The sequence below is a fragment of the Erpetoichthys calabaricus genome, chromosome 4 (genome assembly GCF_900747795.2).
Source record: "Erpetoichthys calabaricus chromosome 4, fErpCal1.3, whole genome shotgun sequence".
Taxonomy (NCBI): Eukaryota; Metazoa; Chordata; class Cladistia; order Polypteriformes; family Polypteridae; genus Erpetoichthys; species Erpetoichthys calabaricus.
The window spans coordinates 71,186,936-71,212,301 of NC_041397.2; positions in this window are offsets into that span (position 1 = coordinate 71,186,936).

Consider the following 25,366-nt stretch of genomic DNA (forward strand, 5'->3'; position numbering starts at 1 on the left):
GACATACTAAGAGACAGAGCACGTCCAAAACAAAACAAGCCTACCCACCCCCCCCCCCCCCCCCCCCCCCCCCGGCAGTGGCGTTTGAGAATTAAAACAAAGTAGAGATATATATTGCAGCTAAAGTCTAAATACTATCTGTCAAAAATATAATCATTAACAGTCTTTAAGCTTAAAATAATCTTCAGCAATTTTAAGATATTAAGATAATAAAATAATGAACACTGGGAATGATTTGAAAAAAGTGGTCTAGGATAAACATAGTAGATCCTAATGCAATAGTAGAAATAGCAATAAACCAAGGGTATGATGTTAAACAGTCTACTTTAAGGTAGTAAAAAAAAAAAAAAAAAATCAAACCCTACTTTAATACACTCACGTCTATAACTGTAATAAAGACATAAACATATAGTGTCCAAGTAAAGAAAAGGATGTATAATTATAATACGTCTCTTTAAAAGTGGATCAGACAGCAGATAATAGGTCCTTCCCATGCCATGACAGAATACGGCTCCTTATTAACTTTCAAAAGGGTGTCGGGAACAGCTTCTTTAATTCCTTTTCAGCTTCCTCCTTGCTTGAAAATACATAATATTTGTCTTGAATTTCCACTTTCAGTTTGGCGGGATACAAGAGGCTGTATTTGATATTGACTTTCCGTAGCAGCTTTTTAATGTTAAAGTAGGCTGCGCGTTTTGCAGCTGTTAATGGTGAGAAGTTGGGGAAAATACGAATGAGATTATTTTCAAATATGATCTCTTGCTTGTGTCTGAGAAGTGCCATCACATCAAGCTTACAACGTAGTCGCTCGAAGCAGACAATAAAAGGTGCTTGATCTACGTATGCAATAAGCTGCTGCTATCTCTGTATCAAATTTAAAGTCATTTCCAATTACTTTAGAGAATAATTCTACTTCAAATTTCACTGGGTTTGAGCTTTCTCATTTCTCAGGTATACCTTCAATTCTTATATTATTTCTTCTGCACCCATCTTCCAGGGCCACAAGTCTATCTCCGAGTTTTTTGCATTCGGAATTCGCAGCTGTAGCTTTTTCATCGGCGTTGGATGCCAATTGTTCCACGGTTTCAATTCGAGCCATGAATGCCTGCTTAACATCCTCCAGCTGATCTCTAACGTCATTTATCTGATCGGCAAGTTTTTTCAGTTTGGATCTATTTTCTTCAATGTGTTCCTCTACTTTCTCCAAGATGCCTTTAAAGGTCGCATCAAAACGTTTAAATAGACGCATTTCCCGGTTTATGTTATCCTTCTTAAGCTCACTTATGGCCGTAGCCAGTGTAGTGATCATCTCTTTCATTTCAGAGAGTTCGCTTCGGCTTTCGTGCTCCGCGAGTGGAATTGCAGCTCCTGTTATAGCAGATGCTGCGGGCTCGTGATGAATAGAAGAGAGCACGTACTGCAGGGCCTTTTCTAGTCTTGAATGATCCTCAGAAATCGGCGATCCATCGTGGCCTGTATCACTTGCACCCTCGCTCTCATTTTCACTCTCGACAGGAGAGCGGGGTCCTAGGAAGTCTACGCATTTGTCTGCCTGTTCCAGGTCAGTCTCCGAGAGGCCATACCTCGTACTCGGGCCGGATGACTGTCCAGACTTTGATGCAGTTTTAAGTTTCTTTTCCGGTTCTTTCTGACTTCTCTTTTTGTTACTCATGTTTATATATTGTAGTGGAAGTTCCTTGGGTCGGGTAAATACAGGATACCTCTAAATAATAATAAATACGTGGGAAAATAAAGCTGCTGCTAACGGAGCTCCGCTTTAGACGTCCATCTCCTGCAACCGACGAGACCAAATCAGCAACCTGAGCAAATTAAGAAAAAAAAAAATATGGACAACGGAAGTGATGTCAGAAGTGGAATGGCTGTCAGTCTTCTGCTCTGCAGGGGGAGGAAGAGATACAGCATTAGTAAATAGTGCCAACCCTGATTCGGCAGGTAATTACCATCACCAGAGCCCATAAGCTGCCTCCCAAATGCATCCATGTGACAATGTGCATGCAGAACAGAGGTAATTTAAAAACATCAAGACTGGCACATCACAGTAACACATTTGACCACTACTTTTATATTTCAAACTACTACTAGTGGAGACAAATTCAAGGAGCAGGTGTTGGTGGTTGGCTCCAGTCATTGCAGCAAATCAAGAGTCAGTGTAAATTAAAAAAGAGTAGAAAAGTGGTCCTACAATTTGAGTGAGAGATATTCTAAAAGGTCAAAGCTATAGCAGAGATTGCAGGTAAAGTACAGATATAGGAAGAGTTTGTTGAGGCCATGGAGATGTTTTAGGCAGCTTCAAAGATGCTCCAGTAATAAATAATAAATCTAAGCAGACACTGTCTGTAAAAAATGTTATAATAAAGCTCAAACTAAAGTTGTGTTTAAAAAAATCTCTTGTTATTCTTCAGTACAGAGATATTTTTCATGTTTTTTTGGTTTTCCAGATGTATGCTGATGCAGGTATCTTAAAAATGACAGTGATTACACAACTTGCAGATGGCACAAGGAATGGCAACTGGGGAGTAGCAAGAAATAATGAATGCCTGTATACCGAAACCAACTGGGGTGAGAATGCTTTTTATGATATGGAAAAGATCTTTTAAGACTCCAGGATAGGCCCCCCTAGCCCCCTGTACACTTATTATGGACAAGTGGATTTGAGAGTGCATGTATGCTTGTATGTATTGTTAGTCAAAATACCCAAACATTTAATGAGTGAAGTGAACGATTTTACTAAACCATAAATTTTATTAAGATCATTTGTATGAATTAAAAAGCCATAGGCCCAACACTGATTCTTAAACATCCACTTGTAGCAAAAAATAATTTGGTAAAAGTTCCTTTCAGCAAAATCTTTTATTTTTTACTTTAATGTCATTTCTGTAGCCATCTGAACATTTCTCTTTGAATTCCCACCCCGTTCTCTAGCCTCTCGTGATGTCATCTCATTTTCTAACCAGCTTAATCCAGCCTGGGGGGCTGCAGCCTACCCCAACCAACATAGTGTGCAATGCAAGAATAAACTCTAGACAGGGCACTAGTCAATGAAAGCCTGTCATAATGTATTTTGTGAAAATATTTATAAAATTCTGGTTAAATAATATCATTTGTCCTACTGTAATTAAATGTTTTGGTGGTTCCTTGTATAATTCTATTTTTTGATCCAGGATTAAGGGATACGCATTTTGCACAGGAGAAGACATATAGGTTGCCTTGCCTTAGGCACACAAAGAATATGAACCCAAGCTCCTTCTCCTGCACTGCATGCACCGAATTTACCTAAATTTACCAGCTACAGTTAGTACTCTGAATGTAGCTGGTATAACTGTGTGTGTGTGTGGGTGTGTGTGCGCTTGTGTTTATATGTCCAACAAAAGACTTCCGCACTTTCCAGGACTGAATTCTGCTCTGTGCCCAATACTGCCAATACATGTGGGTTTTAAAAATGAAAGGAACAATTTATGTTTTCATTTAAATTGTAACTAACAGATTAATACTGATTATTTTTTAAAATAACTAGGGTGCTCTGCCCCCTGCTCGCTTCGCTCGCTCAACCCCGGGTTTGGTTTACTGGAAATACAATTTAAAGAGATTGTTAATTTCATGGGAATTGTTATGCATTATTTTCACTTTTACTTTAAAACGTTTGTGAAAACAATACTTGTCCTTTATTTCCGGCCCTGGGCGTGGTTACATCTCTTTCTCGCAGAACGTATAGCGCTGCTCGGGTTGTGAAGGGGGTGCAGCTGAACGCACGCTAAGGAGAAGCGGTCGGATCATCTGCTGGCTTTCTGCTGCTGGCGAGCTGCGTGTTTTGCTTGTTGCTTGTCATTGTTTTAAGAGCTGGGAGCACATGAAACGTGTCTGCCAACAGCAGTCCAACAACTGCTAGGTTAAATGTCCGTGGACTTGTTTTAAATGATGTCTCACTGCTTTCTCTTGCGTGACGTTGCAAAAACAATACTTGTCCTTTATTTCCGACCCCGGGTGAGGTTAAATCTCTTTTTCACAGGACGAATAATGCTGTTCACGTTATCAAGGGGGTGGGTGCAGCTGAACACATGCTAAGAAAAAGCCGTCGGATCATCTGCTATCTTTCTGCTGCTGTTGCACTGCCCATCGATCATTTTAAAGGCTGTACAGCAGCTGTCCTTTTGCCACTTCGCGTCTCTACGGCACGCATTGTGAAGGGGGGGGTTAGGGTGACTGAACGCACGCAAGGAGAAGCGGTCGGATCATCTGCTGGGTTTCTGCTGCTGGCGAGCTGCATGTTTTGCTTGTCGTTGTTTTAAGAGCTGGGAGCAAGTTAGGCATTTGTATTGCACCAACGTTTTTTTTGAGCCTTTCGAATTCCACTGCTTTCATAATCTCTAATAGGGCTGGGCGATTTGGCCTAAAATCAAAATCTCGATTAATTGAACATTTTAACTCGATTACGATTAATGAACGATTATTTTATTTATTTAATTTTTTTTTTGCCCTCATAGTTCACTGACAAGTTTTGTACAGTAAATATGCTCACATATTACAAGTGAGAGATTTTTGAATGAAGGGTACATTACTTGATTTTAAAATAATTGAAGGAAACACACTATCTACTATCTGTGATTATTTATTGAACATCAATGTTGAACAACTGAAATTAAAGCACACATTGCCTAAAACGAACAGTCACTTTGTTCTTATAAAAAAAGTAAAAATAAATAACTTGCACTTTTGGAAACAAAATACAGTAATCCCTCCTCCATCGCGGGGGTTGTGTTCCAGAGCCACCCGCGAAATAAGAAAATCCACGAAGTAGAAACCATATGTTTATATGGTTATTTTTATATTGTCACAGATTTGCGCAGAAACACAGGAGGTTGTAGAGAGACAGGAACGTTATTCAAACACTGCAAACAAACATTTGTCTCTTTTTCAAAAGTTTAAACTGTGCTCCATGACAAGACAGAGATGACAGTTCTGTCTCACAATTAAAAGAATGCAAACATATCTTCCTCTTCAAAGGAGTGCGTGTCAGGAGCACAGAATGTCACATAGAGAAAACAATCTCTAGCAAACAAATCAATAGGGCTGTTTGGCTTTTAAGTATGCAAAGCACCGCGGCACAAAGCTGTTGAAGGCGGCAGCTCACACCCCCTCCGTCAGGAGCAGGGAGAGAGAGAGAGAGAGACAGAGTTTGTTTTTCAGTCAAAAATCAATACGTGCCCTTCGAGCTTTTAAGTATGCGAAGCACCGTGCAGCATGTCGTTTCAGGAAGCAGCTGCACAAAAGATAGCAACGTGAAGATAATCTTTCAGCATTTTTAGACGAGCGTCCGTATCGTCTAGGTGTGCGAACAGCCCCCCTGCTCAATCCCCATACGTCAGGATCAGAGAAAGTCTGCGCAAGAGAGAGATAGAGAAAAGTAAGCAATCTAGCTTCTCAGCCATCTGCCAATAGCGTCCCTTGTATGAAATCAACTGGGCAAACCAACTGAGGAAGCATGTACCAGAAATTAAAAGACCCATTGTCCGCAGAAATCCGCAAACCAGCAAAAAATCCGCGATATATATTTAAATATGCTTACATATAAAATCCGCGATGGAGTGAAGCCGCGAAAGGCGAAGTGCGATATAGCGAGGGATCACTGTAAATCATTTTCAATGTTTTTCTTATTAAAAGTAGAAAATAAGCAGTATCTCTTCTAAATAAAATAACTCTTATATATCCTGTAAATAATATTTTAAACAGTGCATTTCTTGCATCTTCTGTAAACAAATATTTTAATGTGCAATGTATCAATGTAAACAACAGATTGTTGTAATGAAAATAGAACTCTCTAAACACTGTTGCATGAGATGATCTTAGCAATCTTGTCATGTCACACTATATGAACATGAATTTACTCTAAGTTCTTACTAAGAAACACGAGCATGTTAACCTTTTCAGGTTTCAGGCAGGACCTGAGGCATGTAACAATGTTTCCGCCCGAACTGAAAACCCGCTCTGATGGGGAGCTAGTAGCTGGTATGCAGAGATACTTTTTTGCCACCTTACTTAGAGTGGGAAAGTGTACATGATGCTTCCTCCACCAGTCCAGTGGATTTGCCTCACTTTCCAGCATGGGGGACACCAAATAGCTGCTCATCTCTGCTTCTAGCGATTGCTGAAGTGACAGAGTGGGTGTAGTTGAACTTGCTGAAGGTGTTGCCTCACTCCCTTTAAAAAAGCTTCCTAATGACCTCTTTTGCTTTTTTGCTACTGCTGATGAAGTTGTTGGTTCTGCAGTCTCTGTAATCTGACTTTCTCTGCAGACTTCAGCTTCTGACATCTTCTCCATCTCTGTTTTCACTTTCTCCTGAATGGTGGGGACATTGTGAGCAGAAATGTAGGTAGCTTTAAATCTGGGATCAACAAAACTGACTGTGTCCAGTAGCTCTTCTGTGATAGGATCTGAGTACTTCTCCTTAAGGTACCTGAGGATGCTGGTTTTGATAGTTTTAGTCAGCTCCACATCATCTTCCTCCTCAGCAAGCACTCGTGAATTGAGTATGTGCAGTACAGACTTTACAAATGAAATGGTCACATACTCTTCCCCTGATAGGGCGTCTGTGAACTCCATCAAGGGGGAAAGAGCCTTGCTGACAGCCTCTAAGACATCCAGGTCAGCCCACGATGGAACAAGATGCCTGGATTTTTTGTCTTCAGAAAGGACCTGTGTAATAGCTTTCCTTTGTTCGAGGACTCTTGCAATCATCATTTGCATCGATCCCCATCTGGTAACGCATGCTGTTTTTAGCTTGTGTCGTGGCAGGTTCAGTTCTTGTTGCACCTTCATTAATGCCTTCTTTTTTTTCCAGCTATAGGAAAAAGCACTGACTATGTTTTTGCACACCCTCACTGCACGTGTCACACGTTGATCTTTCAATCCATTTTCTGAAACACACAAAATTAATAAATTTTTTATTATTACTGACAATATTTTATTTATACCTGAAGCTTTAACAGTACCAAAATTAATGAGCCTCTTATATTTCTTAAATAATATCACATTAACAACACATTTTTACAACACAATGATTTTTACTTTAATGATGTAGTGTTCTGTTACATTGTAATGTGAACTTAACATTGTAACACTGTAATATCAAGCATATTGTAACATTTATAAAGGTGCTTTATGAACAAATTTAGCATAGCCAGAATATAATAAACGCCAGATATGCCCAATTTGATAACATCCCAATGCTATTATATTTAATTAAGCTAACGTGTACTTACCAATTGCAAGGTGTAGTCAGTGTCCAAAACACTGCTGCCGTAACCATCCATTAAGCACAGCAGCTTTGACAACATTAGCACCGTTCATTGTCTGTCGTAATGGCTGAAAGTTTTTCTTCCGCGAGGTCCCATTCAGAAAGCATATCTTTCACACTTTGCGCAATCATATCTGCCATGTGATCGGCTGGAAAATATGCCATCTCAAGGCATCTCTGGCGCAGCTTCCAATCGTCGTCAATGTAGTGCAAAGTAAGGCTCAAGAATGGGTCCATCGTCCTACTTGACCAGAGATCACATGCGGCTGCAAAGTGTTGAACATTTTTCAGTTCAGCAGCTACATTTTTACAACATGTCTTATACATGTCTGGCAGCGCAGTTTTAGAAAAATGTGATCACGATGGCACAGTGTATCTTCTGTCGAGAGTTTTAACAAGGTGTTTAAACCCACTTTGCTCCACTGTAGCCAAGGAAGTCATATCCTTTGCGATGTAATAACAAATAGCGTCAGTTAATTCTTTCCATCTTCTTGAACTCTTCTCATACTGTGTGGCATTTGTGAACGCTTGTGTTATCGACATCTGCTTTGCGGAGGCACTTGTTGCTGGGCGCTTGTCAGTCTCTTTTTGTTTTTTTTGAGCCATGCACTGTTCATATTCAGTAATGTGATTGTGCTTCAAGTGTTGAAACAAATTGGTGGTGTTACCTTTGGGCGTCGAAACTGTTTTTCTACAGTGTCTACATCTGACTTCATTTTGTTCGATGTCATCCTTACTGAAGCCAAAATGTGTCCAAATGACGGAGACTGCGTTTTTCTTTGGTACAAGCTGCTCTTGTTGCTCAGTTTTGTCAGTGTTTAAGCTCTCCATGCTCGACATGTCGGCGGAATAACGTAACGTAACGGAGCGGGGTCACGTGACTCCACACGCGGTAGTGTTTTTAAAGGGAAAGTAATCGAAATAATCGACCTGGAAAAATTTGATCGATTATAGGTTCTGAATGTCGATTTTGATTACTTTTCGATTAAACGCCCAGCCCTAATCTCTAACCTGCTCTGCATGTGTATAATGCCAACGTTTTTGAACGTCTTTATGAAGCTTTTTTGTTTTTTACTCTGTGTTTTAATTCTGAACCCTATTGGACGTGCTTTTTTTTCAATTCCACTTGTTCTGGGCTGATTATTACTTTCATTATTTTCTGAATTTGCACCTAGATTATTCTTTTTCTTTTTTGTATTTTTTTCTCTCCAACACTTTTGGGTCTGTTTTCTCCACGCTGATCTTTCTTCTTCGCTTAGTCGTCAACGTTTCATCTATAACGTATTGTCCTTATACGCTTTATATGCGCTGAGAGCCCTGGATCTGTGTGTGCTGAAAACCTTTACACGACTGAGTGTTTTGCTGCCGTGGTCTTATTTGACATTGGTTATGGGTAGGGTGTGTCTTGCAAGAATCTCATGTTCTATGTCCCTGCGATACGGTCCTGGGTCAATCTCTTGCCACAAAGTCTCATGTTTAAGGTCCCTGCGAGACACTCCGTGGCCAATCTCTTTCGTCTTGCGGGTCTTTTAAGTGTCTTCCATGATCTTCACGTGAAGATCACGTCTCGTCTCCCTAGTCTTTCCCTCTCAGGATTTTTTTTTATAATAGAGAGATACAATTATAAATATCTATTGTCTCCACTCATTTTTTCTTCTTACAAATTCAATGGGAGCTGGAACTTATACCAAACAACATCAAGTGCACAGCAGGAACCAATTCTGGATGGGATGCTAGGTAATTACACAAAACAAGCACTCTTACTCATAATCTTATTATTAATCTATACCAATATATTAGGGATGTGAGGGAAAATTGAAATACATGGAAAAAAGGTACAATAACATAGGGATAATGCACAAACTTAATATTAAAAGTAGCTGGACCAGAAGTTGAGTGAAAATTTCTTTTGCACTGAGGAAACATCAGCAAGCACCACGTATCCATGTTATGTCTGTCATAAAATAATTGTAATTTCTGTAAAGGAAGGGTTAGAAGTATAGCTTCATAGCTGTGGGAGACTTGGTGCGAATCATGACTTGGTAACTAGCTGTCTTGAGTTATCCTATTCTACTTGTATCTGCCTGACATGTGCAGAAGGTTTAGTTTTATATCTGACTTTGCCTTACAGACTGAAAATAATTATTCTAAGGTATCTGGCCAGATGACTGATTGTGGGTGTGCAAAATAGGGTGTCCTTCATGGGATGGTCATGCCATTCTGGGTTGAAAATCTTAGATGATTCTGCACTAAAGGGGTGTATTAACAAGGATAATGAGAGAGAAAGGACACAAATGGTGAACTTTGTTTCTTGGTGCAAGGACAATTGTCTGCAACTTAACACCAATAAAACCCAACAACTGGTACAATTGGTTCCACATACATGGATTCAACTAACTATGGTTTGACAGTATTCGAAACAATAAAATTCCAGAAAGTTCCAAAAAGCAAAACTTGAATTTGCCACCCACCAAACACTGCACTGAATACATATAAATTAGGTGTTCTGTAGTCCTACCTTAAGTTTCTGGGAGTGGATGTGGTGTAGCGCTATAAGTACTTGGGTGTCTATATCAATAACAAGCTGGACTGGTGTTGTATCACAAGAACTGTATAAGAAATGGAAGAGCAGACTATTTTTGTCTTAGGAGACTGCATTCTTTTAATTGTGGGTAGTAATATGACTTGCATGCTCTAACTCTGTGATGGTTAGTGTGATTTTCTAAGCTGTGATACACTGGATGATTAACATCACTTCAAGAGAGGCCCATCAAGTCAATAAGTTGATGAAGGAGGCAGGCTCAGTTTTGGCACATACTCTTGACCTGCTGGAGGTCAGTGAAGGAGAGGTCAGGGTCAGGTTGGGGAGCATGCACTAGTATAACGTGTTGTCACATCCACCACACAACAAGACAGCTCAGGATCCTGGTTAAAAACCCCGTAGGAAGACACTGGGTCCAGTCCCACCCTCCGGAAATGACTCTCTATCAGCCGCAGCCAGGTGTTACGTGGGTGTCCCTTTGGCCTGGTCCAACCACTTGGGTCCTCAACAACGAGGATCTTACGAGCTGGATCACCCTCGGGGAATCGTACCACATGGCAGTAGTGCCATAACAGACACTCCCTCACAATACAGGTAATGTGCCTCACTTGGGCAACCACTCATTCATCACAAAGTCAAACCAGTGGTACCCGAGCATTCTCCGAAGAGACACAGTACTGAAGGAGTCCAGTGTTCGTTTCAGGTCACTGGGTAGCATCCATGTCTTGCATCCATATAGCAAGACAGGAAGCACCAGGACTCTAAAGACTTGGACCTTCATCCTTTTGCATAGATATCGGGAGCGCCACACACCCCTTTCCAGTGATCTATGCTCTCCCAATCCATCTACTGACTTCATAGGAAGAGTCACCAGAGACATGAATGTCACTGCCGAGGTAAGTAAACCTCTTGACAAGGTCGATACTCTCTCCGCAGACAGGCACACTTCTGATGGCTATGCATAAGAGGTCATTAAAGGCCTGGATCTTGGTTTTTATCCAGGACATTCACAAGCCTAGACACTCAAAACAAAATTGATTATCATTATGAACAATGCTGCATTTTCTCTCAAAATGTATGCATTTTAAATCATACAGTATATTATACATATTGAATTAAATGAAGACTAATTTATTGCAGGGAAGAATAACAGCCATGAGCAAAATATTATTTTCATGTAAAAGTCCATCTATAGGAAACTATGTTTGCTGTATAATAATTTATTTTACCATGCATGCTGCTACGACCTGAATCTATTAGCTCAATGAGAATGATGCCATAAGTCTTTGAGCATTTATAGCACTAGAATTGATATTTCTCAGTGGTGACAGCTGCTTCCTCACAGATCTGGTGTCAGGGGTTCAAAACATAAGCTTCTGGGGGTTTTTCTAAGGACACTCCAGTCTTCCTCCCCCAGTCCCAAAGACTGTTAATTGTTGATTCCAATCTGGCCCCATGTACAAAGAGAATCTGGGGGAGTGCACAAATTGGTCCTACTATTCACTGACGTGATTGAGTACTGCTTCTTGCCTTGCCCTCCAGTTCTTCTTCAAAAAAGACCTAATCCTTCAAATAAGTCCTATACACTTCATAAAGCAAAAATACACAACTTCAGACTGAATGTAGTTCAGTCACACTTTATATATACTGTATATACAATAATTGCCTTTCAAAAATAGCTGCTATGTTGGGGTAAGAGGAGTTGTGAAGTATGAAGTTGGTAGGCTAAAAGCTTTGCTTTTGATTTATCCATCCATCCATTTTCTAACCCGCTGAATCCAAACACAGGGTCACGGGGGTCTGCTGGAGCCAATCCCAGTCAACACAGGGCACAAGGCAGGAACCAATCCTGGGCAGGGTGCCAACCCACCGCAGTGTTTTTGATTTATTACATTTTTATTTGATAACTAGGGGGCAAGCCCCCCCTGGTGCCTTTGGCACCTCAACCTTCAACTAACTAAATGACCTAAATACAAACATTGGTGTTATGAATAGATAATATTTTTTTTAATAATTTGCTCCTGTGAAAGAAAGTTTACCCAATCAAAAATAAAGACCACAACTTTCTTGATATTAAAAACCACGACTTTCTTGATATTTTAGTTTATAATTTAAAAACGGAATAAGAATCTCATTAAAGTTCGATAAATTCTGAAAAGAATGATACCAAACATATATGTGTAGGTTTAAAATAAGCCCGATTTAAAGAGTAGATATGTGTGGGGTAAGAGGTGTTATGTAATGTTTTTTCTGAGATTATTTTGTTTTTGTTTAATGTATGTAGAATGAATGCTAATTGAATGCACTGAAGTTTGTATTTGTTCTTATTATTTGATTGAATAAAGATTACTTACAAAAAAAGTTTGTGTTAGGGAATCCCAATTTCTCTAAACGCAATGCCAGTTTTTTGCCAGAAGATGGAGACTAAAGGCTGCAGAATTAGCTAAATGAAGCATGCTTGAACTTTCACAGACTACAACAAAACACTTCTCTGTTGTTCAGTATTTTTACAGACTTAATTTTTAAAACAGAACACAGACTTGAAAGCTGTTTTAAAGGACGCTGATTTAAACTATAAAAGCATGACATATCTGGAAGCATTTCAGATTTTCTCTTCACTTAGTCGTTCATTTGCATTTGCTATATGGTTAGAGACATACTGTATTGACTTTTCCATCTTTTTATCTATGACTTGAATTGTTGTGCTGAAACTTCTTGAAGGTCTGAGGGTCATGGTTTGTAATTCTTAATTGCACTCGCTCCTATACTGTGGCTTTAACAGTATAAATAGAATTTCCGTCTGAATCTTTGGATTTCCCGTAATGAGAGCTAAAACTCTCTCAGGGCACATTCATCAGCTTTTATCATCATTCTTTTCCCAGGCCATAATTCTATATCATAAAATATCTATAAGAGTACAGTAGCTGACAAAGCCAATTTAATAAATAAGTTTTGATTCTCAAAGTCCTGCAATAACTTTTAAAATTGCCTTTTAATGAGTGGAATGATTTTCTGTCCATAGATGATTCATTTATTATGGGGAGGTCTTTTTAAGGAGCTTTTTTATGGTCTCTAAAGGACTGAATACATTTTTTATATTCTTTACAATTCAAAAGAAAGTATTAAATGTGAAGATAACATTTTATTCAAAACGATTGTCTTCATCTTCATTAGTACTGAAACTTGTGATGCATTTACCTTGAAAAATAAAACTTAAAGAGCTTTTGAATTGCTGCAAAAGTAGCAAAAATAAAATGTCTGAATGATTTATACATACTGTACTGTATGCACACTCCCATTATCTCCATTTAGATCCAAATAAAGAATGATTAGATCTGAACTGATACATAGAAAAATAAAATTACTCTTAACCATGATAAGGAGAGCACTCTATGGATAAAATTAGGAGACTGGAGGCCAACTGAACAAGACTTTTCTGTTTGAAAAAAAAAGATGGCACAAAAATATTACAGAGCTACGGTGTAATATCATCCTAAATTATTAAATACACTTTTTAAACCTTGAATATGATACTTTTATTAAATGTATAAAAATGATTTAAGTTTCTAGGATTATGTTCAAAATAATATATTCATGACATTTATTTATGGCTGGCCACTCTAAAATAAGTCAGTATGAGTGCCCTATTAACGGTGGGCTCTTACCTTGCCCTAGAGTTTCTGAAAGAGTTACAAATTCACCCTGAACTGGATAAGAGTGTAAGAAAATGGATAAATCAGTTTATTTATTGCCATTTCATCTTTAGAAGCTGCTAGCTGCCAAAAGAAAAATGAAAATCATGTGTTGCTTTCATTGTTCATAGCCCAGTTTACTCTGAGGTTAGAGAATGGATCAGATTCCAAAAAAGCTTACAATGATATTCTCAGGCATGATTAGTCCATATTGGTCGAGTTCAAGGCAAGAAGTAATCGTGGATTGGACAAGAATCCATTGCAGGGCATATTCATACACATCCACTTTCACCACCAGGTGCAGTCTGGAATCAGTAGTTAACATAACATGGCAATCTTGTGGGAGAAAAGCTAAAGTGCTTGGAGGAAAACCCTTGAAGGTACAGGGAAAAGGTTCAACCTCCACACAGATGTCGAACAAATGTGGAAGGCTCAGTGCTAACCGTCTGTGTCACTCTGTTTCCCAAAAGCTCATCACAATTTCTCAAAATTTGCATGAAGATAAAATTATAAATTCATTCTTTATCATGGTATCAGTTTTAGGCATTAAGATTATTAACCTAAAGATATGGGAACTAATAGAGTTTATTGTGCCTTTGACCATGAATTAGTACTTCAGTATTGACTGTTTTATGTTCAGTATTGTTTGTGTTATGCCTTTTTGTTGCAATTTTTTTTCATTTAATTATCAGTGTATTTGTAATAGCGTTTCAAGCTTTTTTTAAAATGACCTGAATTAAGATGAGCCTTTTAATCAGCTGCAGGAGGACCATATTGCAATTGTTGAGATGGAAGATTTTCTGAATAAATAAAAATTTGAAGTGGTGAACCTCACAGACATATATGCAAGACATGGTCAAAAATCTTTAATTAAAATGAAATTAGGAAAGAGAAAAGGTGTTACCTTTGAGAAAATAGGCTTAGCAAGCTCAACCTCTCATCTGCTCAGGAATGTGCATGCAGTCAAAGCCAACGTGTACAGTGTCTATTTTAGAACATCCACTTACATCTGACAAAACTGCATCCTTCATTCTGCCTCTTTCAAAATGGTATCCACCTTCTCATATGGTAACCAAAACATCCTCCAAGAGCAACTTCTCCCAACCATCCAAGAACAGTTTGGTGATGAACAATGCCTTTCCAGTATGATGGAGCAAAGTGCCGAAACATCAAAATTTTGGGTCCATGACCAGGAAATTCCCAAGACCTTAATCCCATTGAGAACTTGTGGTCAATCCTCAAGAGGCGGGTGAACAAACAAAAACCCTCAAATTCTGACAAACTCCAAGCATTGATTATGTAAGAATGGGCTGCCATCAGTCAGGATTTGGCCCAGAAGTTGATTGACAGCTTGCCAGGGCGAATTGGAGAGGTCTTGATAAAGAAGGCCCAACACTATAAATATTGGTTCTTTGCATAAACTTAATGTAATTGTCAATTAAAGACTTTGAAACTTCTGAAATGCTTGTAATTACTCTTCAGTATACCATAGAAACATCTGACAAAAAGATCTAAAAACACTGAAGCAGCAAACTTTGTGAAAACCAATACTTGTGTCATTCTCAAAACTATTCGTCATGACTGAACACTAAACATACCAGCTTAGGAGACATGGGAATAGATGTGCAACATGCAATGTACTACTCCAATTTTAAATAATAAAAAACAGGAATATAAATGATGCTTTAAACATCAAGTAAGTAAATGCCCGTATTATACACTTTAGAGCTGATGAATGCAATTGGCTGTCTAAAATGTATTCTCATCAATGTAAAAATGATTCACAGGTACCACGCTTCCTTCCAAAGCACCCAACTTGCATTTTTCTCATTTTTGTGTCAGAAGTAGAAGGGAAGTAGGAGGGAGGAGAGAGATTGCAGTGGAAGTCAGAGGCAGGACAGAGGACGGCATTTAGTTGGACAGCAGAATGCAGAAGCAGTTTTGGTCTGAGGTCGGTGGATGAATGCCATTTTGAAAGAGACAGGAGTGATGATGGAGTTTTGCTTCAGGGAGCATGGAAGTATTGTTGGAGGACAGATGCCATTTTGAAAGAGGTAGGAGGGAGGATGGAGTTTTATCAGAGGGAGGAGGATGACCTAAAATGGATACTTGACTATCTAGTGGATTAAAGCATGACAAAATCAAGTTCTAGACTTGACGTGAACTTACTTTAGTTGTCCTAAATCTCTGAATCCTTTTCATGATAAAAGAGAAACGACAACCTCTTCTGCATTTTCAAATGCACCCTTTCCACAAAATTTATTTGCATTAATGAAAGTTTTATCTTTTAATATTTGACTGGAAACTTACTGTATATCCATCCATCCATCCATCCATTTTCCAACCCGCTGAATCCGAACACAGGGTCACGGGGGTCTGCCGGAGCCAATCCTAGCCAACACAGGGCACAAGGCAGGAAACCAATCCCGGGCAGGGTGCCAACCCACCGCAGACTGTATATCCAAAGGGTGTCAAATGTAATAATAACCAAAGTAGAAATCCTTTAACACCATATGACTGTGTTCTGAAAGGTCAGGTGGAAATTAAGCACAAATAAAAATGAAAAAATAAAACCGTCTGAACAATCGATAAAGAAATGGTGAGCAAGAAGTAGCTACAAACTGAATAATTTTCTCAGCACACATCATTTGTGACTTTTCTAATAGCCAAGGTCCCTTGTGTCAATGTGCAGTACTGGATAAATTCTACACTGCAAATCTGTTAGGATTTAGGATAAACAGCACAACTCAGAATCAATACAACAAAAAATAGTACTGCAGTTTACAGCATTTTTGCTTATTAGTTCAATAGCTCATATAAATGTCCATCTAGTCATTCATCCATTTTCTGTCATGGCTTATCTTTAAAATTTGGGTACTGCATCTTGTTATGGTTTTTGTAAGGTCAAATTTGCAAGGTAGAATGGTAACCTTAGTCGGTCAACTGCTCAATTGTTTATGTAATTTAATGCTTTAAAGCCTTTATTGGGAGCCTTAGACCCACCACATCGATTTTTTTTCCTTATCTTGTGTAGATCATAATTTATTAAATTCTGTTTTATATAGCATTCTTCATACTAAGCCAAGTGCTTTACAGACAAAAAATCAAGCCTTATTTTCATACCACATTTAGCACCTGCACTATCTCATTCAGTGTAGCAGGAGACTGGAGCCTATCCTAGAAACAATGAGCACAAGAGGGAGGGAGGGAGATGGGAGGGAGACCAAAAATAAAACAAAAAATATTCTACAGAGTAGAAATGAAAAAAGGAGCATCACAGAAGGGGTGTGTTAAGTGTCAAATAATTACATTAGGAATGGTAAGTGAGCAGCATGGGATTTACAGGTACATGATTCAGTCTGCCTCCATGTATGTGGATTTTAATTTTTCTCCAAATGACTACATGCGGTTTTCCTCCAGGCAATCCCTCATCCTAAAGAGTTTGATAGTCCAAAAGCTTAATGTGCTATTTTCACCTGCCTCATGTGGATGTGCAAAAGGGCTCTACAATGAACTGGTGGCCCATCTGGAGTTGATTCCTTCCTTGTATTAGATAGGATAGTTCCTGGACCTAGTGATCCAGAAATTAATTAAATGGGCTTAAAAATATTATATTATGAGATAGGATACTTCTTATTCCTCATGACCTTAGAAAAAATAATTAAATGGGTTTAAAAATATTGCATTATAGAATACAATGACGGAGTGGGTTCCTCATGGATGAATCTGCATTTATTGATTACAATACAAATACTCTCTTGTTATTTTTTTTAATTAAGCATGAGTGTAGTATAAAACACTGTTTTCAATAACCTGTCTTGTTTAGAGGATGTATTTTTAGCAGCATCGACCCACAGTGCCTAATATATAATAGTTAGCATTTCCAACCTTGTCTGTCACACACAGAGCCTATAAAAACCATCAATATTTGTGAGTCAGATTGAAAGGTTTTGGCCTGCTATGCAGTGGTATAAATCCTCTGTGTTCTGGCTACGATGTGGGGGTATTATTTGTAATTTACACATCTGGTGTCTCTGAGTGTGCTGTCCTACTCCATTTTGTGATAAAAGAAAATCAAGTAATGTCTCCTGACAAATCCTTTGTTTGTTTTGACCTAGTCATTGCAGGCCCTGCACCCAGTGGAGGACCAACATCTCTTATTATTAATATTTGTGCATTTAGGGCTGATCGTTGGTTGGCTGTAAGGATGCTTAAAAAGTACTCTGAAGTAACTGAAGTCTACTAATACTCTGTTTCTGGGAAAATCTTTGAGATTAACATTATGGTTATCTTTCTGGGAAGTAATTAGGTCATGTCCAGTTCTTTTAGATAAGTTCCGACTTGCTGTGGGCCAAAAGATAGACTTGTGTGATGCAGATAGCAATTCTATTTAAAGTAATTTAGACTGGAAAAGATGCCATTTTTTTTACATGAAAATGTAAAAATGTTATGCTTAAAGGCAGGTTTTGGCAGAACCTTGTTTGTAAGGTCATTCTCCTGGAAGGTAACATAGTACTGAAGCTAACTCTAGTACCTGACTCATCAGGTATAATTTTTCTTCTTGATCCAAATTCCTATTTTTTCATTTTAGAGGATAGGAGGTGCTCTTGAGTTGACCCCCAAACCCAGATAATAACATCAAGGAAGACAAACATTTCCAAAAAGCGATATGCTTAATAAATGAATAAGCACACCGGGAGTGATAAATAACCCAAAGTACAACATAAATGGAGTAAACAATAAAGCTGCTGCTCCTTGGGCCCACCCACAAAGACCTAAGACCCTGTCTATCATGTGGATTGGCTCAACACTGTCCTTGCCTCTCTCTTTCTGTCTGGTTTCTACTCCTTCTCCTCTCTTTCTCCTCTTTTCTCCTAAGCCCAACCCATACAGTAGAGGTCTTGACAACACCTCTTCTCCCGACTGTCAGGTGGATTTATCCTCCTTCCAGGTGTTGAATCCAATCAACTATAATCAAAAACCAAACAGCGCCACAAAACACTAATTATTCTTATCTTAGCTGCAAAGAATATATCATCAAAGCTATTATCAATTACAAAGATACTGACAGAAAATGAGTGTCTTCAAATCTGATGTCTGATTCTTAAAAACAGTGAGGGAGTCAGCAGATCAGGTGGAAGTGGTCAGCTCATTCCACCAGCTAGGAGTTACACGTGAAAAGAGTCTTGATTAAGATTAGAGGTGGTGTCACCAGACACCATTCACTAACAGACCCAAGTAGGCAGGAAGGAACATAGGAACTTATGAGTACCTTCTTATACTTGGGTGCTGATTCATTGAGAACTCTGTAGGCAAACATCAAGGACTTGAACTTAATGCATGCTGTTACAGGGGGCCAGTGTAGTGACCTTAAAAGAGGAGTGACATGGCCAATCTTGGCTGGTTGAATGCAAGACAACATCACAACAAAATGAAACTAAACTTAACTCCTGCAAATTGGCACTAAAGTGCAACTTAAGAAAATGAGCTCCTCCTCAGTCACTCTTGACGATGATCTCATTAGGCCATCTTCTAATGCAAGGAATCTTGGTGTCATTTTTGATTTCTCCCTTTCTTATTTCACCCACATAAACCACATTAAGAAACTTTCCTACTTTCACCTCCATAACATATCCCATGTTCACTCATTCATTTCCTTTTATAATACTGAGAAATTTGTCCATGCTTTTATCATATCCTGCATCGATTATTGTTAACTCTACTGGCAGGTGCCGCTTCTAATCTTATATCACAGCTCCAGCTGATTCAAAATTCTGCTGCAAGAGTTCTTACACAAACCAGTAACAGTGATCACATAACATCCATCCTGCCTCACCTCCACTGTCTCCCTGTGTCTTACAGAATTGAATATAAAATTCTATTATTAACTCACAAAGCTTTAAATAGCCTTGCATCAGACTACATCAGTGGCGTTCTCAATCACTATGCTCCTGTTCGCCCACTAAGGTCCTCTGATTCTGGCAATCTTGTTGTGCCCCATACTAACCTGCACTCTATGGGTGACAGGGCTTTCAGCTGTATAGCGGAGAGACTTTGAATGAATGAAATTGACTGACCTCCCTAATTTAATTAGATCAGCTGACTCCATTTGTTCTTTTGAAAAACAACTTAAAACTCATCTGTTCAGGAAGGCTTTTAACTTAACCTGGCATTCTGCCTCCTCTTTCAGTCTTCCTCTCCGTCCAGATGCTCAGTATAATTTGTTGGTGTTATATCACAAATGATATTATTTGCTAGTCTTTCTTTTAGTATTGAATCTAGTATTTTACTCTGGTTTATTGTCTTTTATTCTATTTAATTCCTTTGTATATGGGAAAAGTGCTATATAAATAAAATTTATTATTATTATTATTAATACATGCCACTACATTTTGAGTCATCTGCAGTGACTTGATTTTGCATGCAGGTACTTTTGCCAGTAAGGAGTTGCAATAGTCCAGACTTGATAGGACCAAGGCCTGAATCAGAAGTTCTGGGTGTTCAATTGTCTTCAAAGGCCAAGCTTTCTTGGGTAGATCCACAGTTGACAGTACTATTTAAGGGAGAGCATGTTGTCCCAAATTGTTTTCTGGGACTGCGTGCTCCCCATTATCCTAAAGGTTATGCCCCTCAAGGACAAAGATTTTCTTTTAACATAGAAGGGCGCCTGCATCTCACCCATAATCCATAATGCTATCCACATTTTGCATGGCAAGTTAAGAGTGCCATTGTCAATGTGTATCTTAAAATGACCTAGAATAGATAGATAGATAGATAGATAGATAGATAGATAGATAGATAGATAGATAGATAGATAGATAGATAGATAGATAGATAGATAGATAGATAGATAGATAGATAGATAGATAGATAGATAGATAGATAGATAGATAGATAGATACTTTATTAATCCCAATGGGAAATTTCTCTGTCTTTTGGCCATTTTCCCTGCCTGTATATCCTTCCCTGACTAATATTTCTATGACATTGTGTAAAATAAATCTGAAATAGTGTCCAGTATGGAAAGTTTAGCTGGAAAGGTAAATATAGTAAAGAGTTAAGTTCTTTGAAGTGATGTGCAAAGTTCTAGTATTTCACTTCAGAAGAATCAACTATCCATTTTTAAGGCTGCTAATCCCAGCTGAGGTTGCAGAAGAGCCCAAGTCAATCCTTGTACTGAGTCTGCAGCACACTCATGATGACTGTCTGCCGCAGGGCACACATACAAACCTCTCAAACCTAAGCATACTGTGACACTTTAATGATGCCCGTTAGCCCAGGAGCCTTCTACGTCTTGAGCTGGAGTCCCTGGAGAAAGAGAGAGCACTTCTAAACTTAACAAAAGAGATATCCCAGTCAATCTTTGAACTGAGCAACCTAAAGTAAGCATTATGCGGTAAAAATGCTTAGTGAAGCACCCTTCACAAAAGGACCAAATAATGGCAAAATAAATGCATGCTCTAACTAAGTATAAAAGGGCATACTGTATGATGCACAATTTTCAATGATAAAATAGGGGCTGAAATGATGTGCTTGTGACAATGGCTACAAAGTGGAGCACATAAAAAGTGGCACTTACTCTTATAGAAGCAGCAGGTCTATGAGAACTTAAGAAGAGCATTGGAAATTTTTATAAGATGATAACCAAGAACAATTTGTTACAACATTCAGCACTGGTTTTGAAAATAAAACTTTTGATAAAAAGAGAAGTATTAATAGCTTAACATGCTGTCTGTAAAAAAATGCCTATAGTTTTAAGTAACATTATAATATTACTGTGTTAAAAAACAGTACCATGTATAATTTTCAAAACAATGTAAAAAATTAGATTTTTCTGACCTTTAGAAACTTCCTCCTAAATCAAAAACATTACTTTGAGCTTCAGGTTACATAGTGGAATAATACAGGTACATGTTATTCATCCATTTGGACTGCCAACTTCTTCTAACTGTTCTTACCTATAACTTGTTTCTTTGTTAGCGAGTCCCCTCCATCTTTGATGTACTCCACATCCTAATTCCTCAAACCCTTCTCCATCATATTACTGTCTACACCATCTCTCTACCTGAGCTTCTATCTTCTTTCTCCCTGGGACAGTCTTCTTCAGGTTCTGTCAGTCATTTACTGTACCACCTTGTTCCTCCTTATAACATGTTCATATCATCTCAATCTAGCTTCTCTAATTTTCTTAATGACCTCTATAACTCCTGTCCTTCTGTAAACCTTTTCATTCTATTACTTGTTTCACTTTTTTCCTCTAATTTCTTCTATTGTTCATGTCTCTGCAGTGTACATCATCACTGGTCTTATTACTGTTTAATAGTTCTTTTATCTTTTCTTTGCACCCAGTGCTGAAAACTATGTCTGATGTCAGAAAGGACATTCAGTCATAAAGCTTGAGGTCAAATGTAAATCATATAGAAATGTTAGAAACACTTGGCATTCTTCATAGGCAATATGTGCTGGAATCTCCCCCACCAGAGTCATGAGAAGTCGACTAGCAGTACTCCAAATGATATGACTATGTGTAAGAAATGGATGAAAAAGTGGAGTATTAGGGTGTTTACATGGAATGTAGGATCTGTGAAGGGTAAGGCAAGACAAACTCTTGACGTGTAGTAGGATTTGAGAAAGAAATTTTAACTTGATTAATTAATTACTGTATCACCATTAACAATAATTAAACAAATCATTCAGCTAGGCTCCTATATTATTTACCTTACCTTTCTCCATTGTATGAGAGGATCGCTAGCCTTTAGACTTATATCAAGGCAACTGAGGCACGCTTGTTTTAAGAAACAGAATAATGCAATTTATTGATAAACACAAGGATAACAGAAATATGAAAAATGCATTGTGATGTGTGGGTCACAGACTTGCACAAGAGAGAAAGAGGTGAATCCTAGGTTTCCGAGAAAATCTCCTTTATTGTAGTGAAGACAAGAACAGTCTCACCATTTATTCAAGTGGGAACTGTCACTTCAGCACACAAAAACAGAGCAAGCAAGCAGTGACATTGTCGGTCATCCTGCATTAGCTCCCTTCCTCAGATTAAAAGAACAGATAGCCTTCCTCGTCAGCCTTCCTCATTCTGAAGGAGAGAAGACAGAAGGAGATCCAGGTCAGTGGTCAGTTTTAAATGTTCTGAGCAACAACGATCGGGTGACAGACATGTTACGCTGTGAGCCTGCAAACTTGCCATTGAACCGGCAGCAAACAACTACCCCTGTCTGTTTTAACAGAGTTTCAGTGCACAGCGCAGATAGGGTTTTGTCGAGCACTGTTGGGGAGAAGCAGTGGTCACATATACAGTATATTGACATATAAGACTGGACAGTCTAAACAGAAAAAGTATTTAACATAGACAGTGTGGTAGACGGCTGAGGCTCTTGCGCAGCCAAGACACCTGGAGGATGAGAAGACCAGGAGAGAGACAATACCTCCACTGGGACATGAGACGGCGCTTGGACGATTCCGGAGCCATGGACTGCAGTACTTCTGCCACACCAGGAAGTGATGCCGGAAAAGAATCTGGGCGCACCTGGAGTGCTTCCGAGTGCCCATGCAGCACTTCCACCACACCAGGAAGTTGGTTAGGGAGCACATCCAGGAACAATATAAAAGTAGCCGCATCACTCCATTCTGGGAGCCGGAGTCGGGAGGTGGAGGACAGAGCTTGTGAAGGGAGGAGTAGAGGCGGCAGAAGAAGAGAAAAACAGAAAGGAAATAGAGAAGAAGAAAGGACTGAGTTATTATGGTGATTGGAGCACTGTGTGAGGTGCTGTGTGCTGAATTGGAAAACAAGAAATAAAAAGCGTGAGTTTTATAAGTGTACCTCTTGTGTCTGTCTGTGTCGGGTTAAGTGGCTGCTATGCCCTCTAGAGTTGTCACAACAGGTTGACTGTTTCCTGGTTATTTAGAGTTCTACTTTATCTTGGCACAGATAAATAGTTTTACGATACTAAGTCTTTATGGATGATGTCCAATGTTATATGGAGTTGTGTTGCTCCAGGTTCAAGTGAGGGGTTCTTCATGTGTTGGTGTGCACTCTTTCTCTTTGGTGCATGGCCCTTGTCAGTGCTATGCTGCTGCTTCCTCAGCTTGCCTTCTTCTGTCTTTTGCCATTTCATAGGGAAAAGGCATTACTCATTCTGGCCCAGGAGTTTAGATGCTGAAATGACCTCAGCCTCAGCAGACTACTAACACACAGCTTTGGCTTGACAGTCTGGGTCTCAGCTTCTGGTCCACAATGAGAAGAGTTTTTCAGCTTTGGGCACTCCAAGGAAGAATATGGAGAATATGCACAGAGTGCCATTGGGAAGAGTCCCGGAGTTCTCTAGGATTCTCTGAAGAATGTTAGTGTTCAATGTCCAATTTCCAATTCTCCAAGCTTCTATTTACTTCTCCCCATTCTATGTTCTTCTTTTTGCTTTTTCTCTTTTGAGAGATGGGGTGCATGTGGTTTTAAAGGATGTTTGAACCTTCTCCTGATTAAATTAAAGTCACTTCCAGTTACAAAATCAGTGTCTTCTAATAGGTGAGTTCTACTGTCCATCTTAGTTGTGAACCCTTGATTTATAGGTCTTTGTCCTTGCTTGAGTCCATTTCATGCCTTCTGGCTCAAGCGGTCTGCATAGGGGCCTCTGGGGAGATGTCAGTGCAACTGTGATTTACAACTTTGTTATCAGATGAGGTCCAGATGTTGGTTTAGTCACTTAGTTTGGAATGCACATGGGGGAAGGTGGAGATTCAGTAGATGGCTGCATATCTGCTTTCTTAACATGCATGATGTGTCACTAAAGCCCAGCAGAATGGGCAATGCCCACTTTGTCCTAGTGTTAAAGAAATAAATGTACTTTGTGTGCAGGACACAAAGTGTGAAGGGAAATTGCTAGGGAACGGGATAAGGTGATAAGAGAGTTAGTGATAGATTAGGTAACAAAAGATTATTATTGGGAAATTAAATTGAAATGTAATATCAGTATGTGCACCTCAGATATAGTGTCAAGAAGACCAGAAGGAGTCATTTAGAGAGAAACATTGGCAGCCAAAGCGTGGGGTTAAGGGGTGTTTTTTTGAGAATAATCCTGGCTGTGGATTTGAACAGCAGAGAAGGAGTGGGGAATAATGGTTATAAGGATAAACTTGGTGGATATTCAATCCATTTGGAAGATGAAATTAATAATATGTTTTGGAAATGTCACATAGTTTTTTGGGCAGCATCTGGTAACTTGTGAGATATGTGGAGTTCATTAAAATTCATTAAATACATTATTATTTACAGGGAAACTATATATGGCAGTTACATATATTTTAACATTTATTTAAACATCAGATATTTTATTAAAGCACCTAATGTTGCACAGCAGCACACAATAGCCAAGCCAGCATCTGTGAGCTTCAAGGAGGTTTTTGAGGTTGTGCACAGAGGTGAAGAAGGGAAACTATCATGCTCTCAAATAAGGATTGAAAGAATAGTGAAACTCCATTGTGTAAGAGCCTACAACACACAAAACTTGACCTCTATATACAATCTGCCTATTTCTGGAATTCAGTTATAGATTTCAAAATTCTTTTATAGAACTGGTGTCGACAGTTGTCCTCAACATCCCACACAGCAGTTAATTCCCCCATGCTTTTTGCTTTTTTTTCCAATTTTCTATGACTCTCTCCTCAGATTCAACTCCATCTACTCATTTTCTAAAGATGTGTTTTCTGCTTCATAATACCAGAGTGCTGTAGACACACATTGGGTGCAAGGGAAGAATCAGTCCTTTAAAGGGGGGCAGTCATCAAGCATACACAAATTCACACAGGAA